Source organism: Penaeus chinensis, chromosome 38, assembly GCF_019202785.1.
Source record: "Penaeus chinensis breed Huanghai No. 1 chromosome 38, ASM1920278v2, whole genome shotgun sequence".
Classification (NCBI taxonomy): Eukaryota; Metazoa; Arthropoda; class Malacostraca; order Decapoda; family Penaeidae; genus Penaeus; species Penaeus chinensis.
This window is the reverse complement of record NC_061856.1, coordinates 12008942-12018941: the sequence shown is the minus strand read 5'-3', so window position 1 is coordinate 12018941 and position 10000 is coordinate 12008942. Positions and strand designations below refer to the sequence as shown.

The 10000-nt window shown below is 37.7% G+C and overlaps 1 protein-coding gene across 3 annotated transcripts in view; it reads right to left on the bottom strand.

The window, feature by feature from the left end:
• The window catches only part of LOC125045862 (calpain-B-like), a 31176-nt gene extending 28057 nt beyond the window's left edge, over window positions 1-3119 (bottom strand). Inside the window, exon 1 of one of the 3 annotated variants that reach the window (XM_047643419.1) lies at window positions 3018-3119. The gene's annotated coding sequence lies outside the window, so the exon portion shown is untranslated. Of the gene's footprint in view, window positions 1-2601; window positions 2940-3017 lie in introns of those variants that run through there. The other 2 variants (XM_047643421.1, XM_047643417.1) reach the window with 2 other exon arrangements.
• Window positions 3120-10000: the final 6881 nt, after the last annotated feature.

Sequence of the window (10000 nt, the reverse complement as noted above, 5' to 3'; positions counted from 1 at the left end):
GGAAGGAAAGGGAAGATATGTAGAGAGTGAAAGGGAGAGGGGAGGAAGGTGGAAGGTGAAGGGAAGAGAGGAAGAGGAAGAGGGAAAGAGGGAGAGAGAGGATGAGGGAAAAGTGAGACGGTATACATACGTGTGAAACTTAAAATACGTCATCATCATTTGTTTTGTCTTTGAATTGGTTATAATAATGATAATGATAAAGGATAGCATTAACAATAATGTTCTCTATAATAATCATATCAGTATTAATGGTAACAGTAATAAGAGTAATGATGATGATGGTGATGACTGCAACTATTATCACTAATACTATTACTACTACCTCTATCACTGTTATCTTCATTATTATTAGAATTATCATCAGCACTATCCTTATCATTATAACTATCACTTCTACCATTACTGTTACTTACATTATTTTGTATATATCACTACTACTACTATTACTACTACACCTAATACTGTTATCATAGCATCATCATCATCACCACAAACATCTTCATTACCATCATCGTAAAAAAGAATAATCAAATGAATTTCATAAAAAAAAGAAAAAGAAAATTGCGAAGAACAGCAAGCAACAGAAGGTCAGGAGATATTAACAGGAGGAAAGTTTGGGGGAGGGGTTATGCATGTATTTCCTTGTGCGTTCGACCTTCCTTCTTTGTGTTTGCCTTTGCTTGGTGTCTATCGGCGGATCTCTCTTTTTGTTTCCGTTTCTCTCAGTGTCTCTCTGTTTCTGTCTGTTTGTCTGTCTGCATGTGTTTGTCTGTCTGTCTGCCTATATCTCTCCCTCCCTCATCTCTCTCTCTCTCTCTCTCTCTTTCTCTCTCTCTCTCTCTCTCTCTCCCTCCCTCTCTCCCTCCCTCTATCTCTCCTCCTCTCTCTCTCCCCCTCTCTCTCTCCCTCTCTCTCTCATCCTCTCTCTCCCTCTCTCTCATAATAATAATAATAATAATGATATTAATGATGATAGTGATAACATTAATAATAATGATATTAATAATAATGATAATAATATCAATAATAACAACACTAATAATTAAAAGATAGTTATTATATTTTGTAAATAATAATGATGATAATGATGATGTCAATAATAATAATAATAATAATAATAATAATAATAATAATACCAATAATAATAATAATACCAATAAAAATAATAATAATAATAATAATAATAATAATAATAAGAGGAAGAATGACGATGATGATGAAGATGATGATGGTGGTGATTAATGATGGTGACACTAACACTAGTGCTTACACTTATAAAAGCAACAACAAAATAAAAGCAACAACACCAATAAATTTATAATCATGGCAAACTATTTTTTTTTCCATATACACTTATTTTTCACCTTTCTGATCACGGGGCCGAGCTGGCGATAATCCCTTTACTAGGAGAAAAAATTCAAGCTTGAAAGAGCGACCCGGTTCCCTGTTCACGGGCTATAGACTATCAAAGGCTGGATTAATTAGGGGCTTTTAATAAAACATTAGATTCGATTTTTTTTTTGAAATGGTGATCCCGTGCAAAGAAAGTGAAATGCAAATTGGTGTATCTGAGAGTGAGCTGAAAATGCATTTGATGGTAATACTTTTTTTGTTCCTTCCCATTGGAGTAGATAATACTGTAGTCTGTTTATAAACTACAGTGTTTGTTATCCCATGTCTGTAGATTCAAATTTTGGATAAATTTCGAAGAATCAATCTTCACAGTGGAATGTGAGATTACCTTTCTGAACAGACAGTTCATCCGAGGTTGTCTCTATGTTGACGCCACCAGTTCACGAAAGGGTTTTATGCTCGTGAATTACTTGCGCACAGACTAAAGCCCTGAGCAGTGAACACGGGATCATTCTCCCTGCAGCGATCCCCGTTTATCTTATCCTTATCCCATATCCTTAAAGCAGGAAGCGCGCTGCATCCTGTATATACATATATACTTATATAAATATATATATATATATATATATATATATATTACTGTACACGAACACACACACACACACACACACACACACACACACACACACACACACACACACACACACACACACACACACATATATATATATATATATATATATATATATATATTTATACTATATATAAACATATACATACATTATATATATATGTATATATATGATATATATATAAATATATATATATACATCTGTATATGTATAATATATACATAATATATATAAATATATAAATATATAAATATATGTGTATATATATATATCCCTATATCTATGTGTACTTATCGATATATGAATAAATATATAATCATTTCAGCAATATTATAAGTATTCTGCAAAGGTTTATTTTTTTCAAGTTCAGATTCAATCAGATGTTGTAAGGCAACCAGCGTGGCGAATGAACTTCCACTGTCTACCCCCTGGAACGTCATGACGTCATATACCAGGCCCACATGAGCGTTTCGAACGTTTTACTGACCTTACGAGTTCGGAACCAAATTCATCATTAATAAGCTGACACTGACTGTACTATTACTCGAGGTTATGTTAAGCACGTGAATAATGGTTACTCTAAGAAACAAGGAACGTGTTTGTGTTTAATACGTACAGTGTTGCGGACATGTGGATGGCCTGATCTTTAACATGTGTTGCAATTTGGTGCTCGGAGACCCTCTTGCTTTCATAGGAGTGGCATTTTGCTAATGCTTTCGTTATATTTCTCTCATGTACAAATCTCACATCTTCATATTCCAAAAAAATAGACGAAAATACATTAAGCATACAATAACTCAAGCGCATTTACACAGTGAATTTTACGGCCTAGAGGATAAATGAAGCCCAGCTTCCCGCCGGCGCCTCGAGTGAAGTGAAAGCGCCGACGCCAGACCGTTCACACAGCGCCTTTTCTTCCGAGTTGTGAGCTTTCGAATTTTCACCCGACAAACTGCTAAGCCTCCTAAACTCCTCTTTTAAATTCATTCACATGAAGAAACGGAGTGATAAGTATGGCGATTGAACACTTACAATCGATGTAGTCAAATATGCCTAATGATAATAGAGTGTCAGTTTAAAACACAATTATTGCACTCACTGTGCCACTCTCACCCGCGAACGAGAGACTGAAACCCTCGACTCCTCCCTTCAAGGTCAAACACACACTTGTGGTGAACTTCAGTATTTATTTTAGCGTAATAGTAGTATTACTATCACCTAATTAGAATGTCAACAAATTTAATCTAGAACCTATCTTAGAATAATTTGTGTCCGATAGCGCTCTTGTTATATCAGTGAATAATTTTATAAAAGCATTAAAGTTCCGATCAATATTTATCCCATAAACACGTTTTTAAGGTAAGAGTTAGGTTGCCTTGGGTCGGCGAATGGCCACGTGTCCACACAACTCACACTTGTTGGGAGTAAATAGATTTCTGAGGTGACGTCAGTTTCCTTTGATCACGTGACATCCTACGCTGGTTTGTGTTACCATCGAGGTGTCCGTGTGTTTAAACTACTGAGTATCACAACAGTTATCACAACGGAGTTTGCAATTGCCGTAAATTATGTGATTTGTATTTATATGAAGATAGATAAATATAGATGTTTATATATATATATTTATTGGCTAAGTTTATTAACTGACAGTATGATTTTAAACACGCATCGTGTTCAAAATGTATTCGTTTTAATAGAATCCCTAATTACTAAGGTTATCGCGTGCTGTTTGATATCGTTGGTAAACACTATAATGATATGAAAATCGATGCCAGTACATGAATTTAACGTTTCTGTTTTATTCTCCATTTACATTACTTGATATATTGTCATGTAGAGACGGAATGAAGTCTAAAAACTCATTAAAAATAATTTCAGAAACAACTGCCGGACCTGGATGTCTTCAGACCACAAAGCATCCAAATTGGCCCCTATACAGGTGTGTTCCTCGACCACTGCCTCGACTAGATCACGGCGTCAGCTCGAACATCACCCTTAAATCCTCTGCAACACACAGGACACCCCCCTTCTTACCGCGGTTCCCAGCTACACCATACTACCATATGCCATACGAACCCCAGCCAACAACCGTTTCGTGGGATGCGCAACTGAAACCAGGGAAGTAGTCTACCGCGGCTCTTTGGTAACGGAGAATTCTCAAGCCACACACTCGCACTCGCACACGCACACGCACACGCACACACACTCGGTGTTACCCGTTCTTAGGTTACGCTAGACCAAGATAGTCTAAACTAAGCTAGTTCAGGGCTGGGAAAGTTACTGCAGGTTAAATTAGGGCCTTTAGGCAAAATTGGATATATAGCACACTAAATCTGACTATTTTCAGGGGTCATACGCCCCAAGACAACTCTGAAAAAAGGCAACGTAAAAAAGGTGAGAACAAGAAAAAAGTATACGAATATGTCAAGAAAAAGAAAAAGAAGGAAAGGAAGATTGATTTTCAAGAAATAGACCGTTTCTGGTCTGGTCCCCTTTACTTCATTTTTCGTCCCTTCATTTCAAAGCGTATACGGGTCGAGGCAAAGGCAAGATTTCAACGTTCGTGCTATTGTATAGGCGGCAACTAGACGCCATGCTGGACTGAGGTGTGTCGACCCCATAACACGCGAAGAATAATAAACATATACAGACTCAGAGCTTCACAAATCCGCTATCGGTGACTTAAGAATATGTAACTATAGCATCTTTATTTCATTCATATGGACATGATGCTTTGAATACTTTGTGTAATAATCTCGTGAGGGCTGTTTTCAGCGTTTTTTTATGATAACTCCTTCGCCGACCTCGGTTTCTCGATCTCTTAAGACAACCTATACTTTGCCCGTTTTTTTCCTTCGCCTTCATCCCACTCGTGAAGATTGTTTGTTTGTTTCTTTTTTCTTTTCTTTTTTAGATTAGGGTAAGCAAGATTTGTTAAAAAGTTAATTTATCACGCCTGGTGTCGATCTCGAAATAAAGCAAATATAACTTCTTGCTTGAACACAGTATATACTAAAAGAAAACGAAGCCATTCAAGAGGAACAAGACGAAAATCAACGACCTGGCCCCATACAAAGTTTCTTGTGCTAGGTGGTCGCTGTTTGGAGTAACGAAGCTCCGCCCACCGGGGTAGTGGTTGGCCTTGAATTTCCAAGATGGCTTTGTATACGCGACGCATGAATGACGTCATTTGTTTGGGTCACGTGGTCCAAACCTGTCGAAGGAAGTCTTAAGAGAAAAAAAGGAATTGGCTACTAGAGGTATATAAAAAGAGAGATAAAAAAAACAACAACACAGACAGAAAGAAATCAAAGCAGTACTTGTCAAGGAGGATGAGGTAAGGGTAAATACTGATGTCACTGTGAAAGGTGGATGCTATTTTGTGTTTACTTTATTGGTTTTGACTGTTCCTGTTAACCATCATTTATACTAAGCGAGCTTTCCTCTGCCAAGAGGAACGCTGGGAATTCGTGAATATAAAATATTGTCCTTTGTCACTCGGTTTATTTTATTTTATCTTTACCTTCTCTCCAGGAGTATTATTCTTAACTGTACAGTGTAACCATTTGTGCATGTGCAGATAAATGGTGGAAGAGATAGATATTCAAGCACAAACGTTCGACGATCAAGGGTCTTGTTCGGATCCAGGCAACTGCACCTTGAGTTGCATTCTTAACCAACGCATCCCTGGCAATTCTCCGCAGTTGCCAAATTTCCTACGCTGCGTCACTCAAATTTGTGAACTAACGCTATAACGATAAAACAAATGAAACGAAAACAACAGAAAAGCTAAAACTTCAGTCTTCTCTTCTTTGCTTTTCCAGCACCTTTGTTTTTAACATGGAACGCGAAGTGCAACTTCGTTTTCTGTTTACATTTTTTTTCGCTCTGAGACAATGGCACTGCCTTGAGATGCATCTTGAGCGGGTGTAGCTTTTCTTCTCTTTCTTTCTCTTCTTCTCTTCTTTCTTTTTTCATAAGGGTCTGTCTTCACGTTATGCTAATTTAGGTTCGTAAATAAGGCACCTTAAAGTCAGGGTTATTGCCGAGCAGTCAAGGCCGGAGTTATGCCCGGGTAGGAACGGGTATGAGGCGGTGGGGGAGGGTGGACCAGGTAAGATGCTGAATGGGGAAGGGGATGGACGAAAAGGGGAAGGGTGCAAGAAAGGGAAGGAGGGGTGGAGGATGGAGAGGAGAGGGGGGGGGTGGAAGGAGAGAGGAAGGGAGGGAAGAAGGGGGTAGAGGAAGGAGTGAAGTTAAGCGTCTGGCAAAAAGAGTTGGTGATGGTGTGCGTGTGTGTGGAATGTTGACTAAGAGTGCGAGAAGTAATGTGGGCAAAAAGAGTGGAGGTGATGAAGTGTTACGAGGAGAAATGTGTATGATAAAAAAATTAGTGTAAAAAGGAAGTGAGAAGTTTGCATTACACCAAAGAACAAGAGAAAAGGAGAGAATGGGCGACGGAAGACAGAGAGATAACGCTTACAGATTCAATAAAGCTAACAATAAGGACACTGTGATAGTATCTCTTACTGATAGCAGTCACTCTCCATTATAATATGAACATTAACATAGCAACTTATACCATGCATATGAAACAAAGGGCCCGAGAAGGAGCGTACTAACACAAAGGTGGTAGCAGGGGGCCCGGAAAGGAGCATAACAGAGTAAAGAAGCATCACGGGACCTGTGCCAGAATGACATTAGATGACACGTATGACAGACACAATGACAACTACATACTAATGCCACAGTATCCTTCGTCTGTTTCGGAATTCCATCGTTAGGCAGTGACAAGGCATTTTTGTTTTGCTTGAAGTTCTTTTGCTGGAAGCTGATTTTGTAATTTATTTGTTTAAGGTGTGGTGTTTAAGCAGACATGATAATGGCAAAATGATGTGCAAATACGCGTGTGCATGGATTAGCTTTGCTGTTTAGTTTTGAGTCGTGCTTATTGCTAATGTCGTATTTGTTAATATTGTTATTGCCATTTTAAAGAATGATTTATTGTATATAGTGATAATGACAATAACAATAATGATGAAAATAGTAATAACGATAATGATGATGATAGTGACAGTAATAGTTATGATGATAATACTAATAATAATGGTAATAATCCTGAGGAGATAAAAATAATAACAATAATACTAATAATAATGGTAGTGAAATGAATATGACTAAAATTATAATAATCATAACATTTATGGTTATTATTATTATTATTATTAATATCGTTATGACAATTTTTATTATTATTATTATCATCATTATTATTATTATCATCATCAAAATTATTATTGTTATTATTCTTTGTCATTGCTGTTGTAGTGTACTTAGTATTGTTACTATCTTTAATATCAATATTATTATCCCTACCATTACCACTTCAAATACTTATCACCATTTTTATCATTAAAATCGTTAGTGTTCTTGTCCTTATAATCATAACCATAACATGTTCACCTACATTATTAATGTTATTGTACATCATTACTCCAAGCATTAATATTATCACGATCATCACTAACACCACCACAATCAACTCAACATTACTATCATTAAAATTATCATCAATGAATACACAACCAAGAATGGGGGACAAGGTATTCAGCCAGCGTCAGACAAAGCTATTCATGTGAACGGAAACTAAATTTCAGGTCCTTTCTGAAACACCAGTTGCATATCAGAACCTGTTTTGGTATATAATAATTCGATGGGAATGAATTAGATTTGTTGACTAAATGACAAATTTAGATACATGTAGATACGCACACGTATACATACATGCATGCATATGCAGAGAGAGAGAGAGAAAGACAGACAGATTGACTGATAAAGACTCGAGTGCGGGGAGGAAGGGAGGGGAAGAGAGAGAGAGAGGGAGGGAAGGAGGGAGAGAGAGAGAGGGAGAGCGAGAGAGAGAGAGAGAGGGAGGGAAGGAGGGAGAGAGAGAGAGGGAGAGCGAGAGAGAGAGAGAGAGAGAGAGAGAGAGAGAGAAAACAAAGGTAAAGAGAGAGAGAGGAGGGGGGAGGGAGGGAGAGAGAAAGAGAGAGAGGAGAGGAGAGGAGAGGCTTGGGTAAGGGTGGTGGGCAGAACAGGTGGGAGAAGAGGAAGGGCGGATACCGGATACGCTTGGTGATTATCAAGAGCGGAGTTTGTAGTGTCACTCCTTCTCTCTTTCCCTCTCTCTCTCTCTCCCTCTCTATTTACTCCTGTTTTTGTACTCTTTCCCTCTTTATATATATCTATCTCTATCTGTCTACTCCCGTCTTTGTAGTCTCTTTCTCTCTCTCTCTCCCCCCCCTCTCTCTTTTTAGTAGTGTCACTCCTTCCCTCTTTCCCTCTCTCTCTCTCTCTCTCTCTCTCTCTCTCTCTCTCTCTCTCTCTCTCTCTCTCTCTCTCTCTCTCTCTCTCTCCCTCTCTATTTACTCCTGTTTTTGTACTCTTTCTCTCTTTATATCTATCTATCTATCTCTATCTATCTACTCCCGTCTTTGTAGTCTCTCTCTCTCTCTCTCTCTCTTTTTATCTATCTATTTATCTATCTACTCCAGTCTTTGTAGTCTCTCTCTCTCTCTCTCTCCCCCTCTCTCTCTCTTTTTATATATCTATTTATCTATCTTCTCCCGTCTTTGTAGTCTCTCTCTCTCTCTCTCTCTCTCTCTCTCTCTCTCTCTCTCTCTCTCTCTGCATTCCCGTTTTTGCTTACAGAATTTTTCATATATCTGTCTTACCGAAACTCTTCTGTCACATGTCTTTCCCCTGAGTCTATCAGTCACCTGTTCCTGTATCGACAATAGACCAAGTTTATATTAAAAGGCCATTGAATGATAGAAAGATAAAACAGATCGGAAAGAATAGATGCGAACAATGGAATAGTTTTTTTTTTTTTCAAATTAATCATATATTCATTGTAAATCTTTCTCACCTCTTCGCATATTTTCCAAATTAATTTTTGCTTATCTCTATGTATTCTGCGAAAGGATTCCCTCTCTTTGTAACCAAAATATTAACTCATGGCAGTTATTCTACGATTTCCATTGTGCCAGTACAATTACACTATGCAAATTAAATGTATTATTTAGGAGTAAATGCTTCCAGGCAAAATCTCATTTCATAGCGTGTGTGTTATAAAAATCAACATCAGAAAAATGTAGGACCCACTTAAATATAATTCGCGCTACGTCACAAAGTGTAGCGCTCTCATAAATTTCCTCTTTGCCAAATTACCTTACAGCTATTTGTACGAAACTCCCAACTAGGTTGAGTCAGGTCAAGACGTAGGTCGTGCTTGGGTTACTGAATGAATTACGTTTTTATATTGTGTTATTATTTTTTTTTTCTAAGGTCATCAAACGACCTGGCCCGGATTTCCAGGCTTTTCGTTTTTCTTATTCATTTTCTTAAAAGGAAAACGTATGATCTACTTAATCATTCACAAAAACGTATCTTAGGATTCTTAGATTTTTCGGTGCTAAGTATATCAGAATTTATACACATCTGTTTTATTAAATTTTGCCTAGTATTTCATCCAAATTCACCTCGTATGTTCTTTAACGGCTGCTTTCCCCAATTATGACGAGTGACATTATGGTGTGTAGTATCTGTACGTAACCTTACCGTCACTGCATTTTCCTCGGAAGCGGTCATAGGTAACACTGATTTATCCTATCCTCAGGTATTATGTTAACTTAACTGATATTTTTTTTCCCATAGGTGTGTGTATGTGTGCGTGTGTATGTATGTGTGTGTCACTCTCTCTCTCTCTCTCGGTAGATGACTTACTTGAACAGCTGAGTAGATGACGTGCTTGATTTTAAATATGAATTGGACGCGCGCACACACACGCGCACCATCATCTTCAACTTCATTTTTATCATCATCATCGTTATCACCACCACTGTGATAGCACCATCATCGTCATCCATACTATCCTCCTTTCCCTCATCATCATTATCATCATAATCATCACTTAATCACTATCAACATCAAAATAATTGTATAAAATGTCTTTT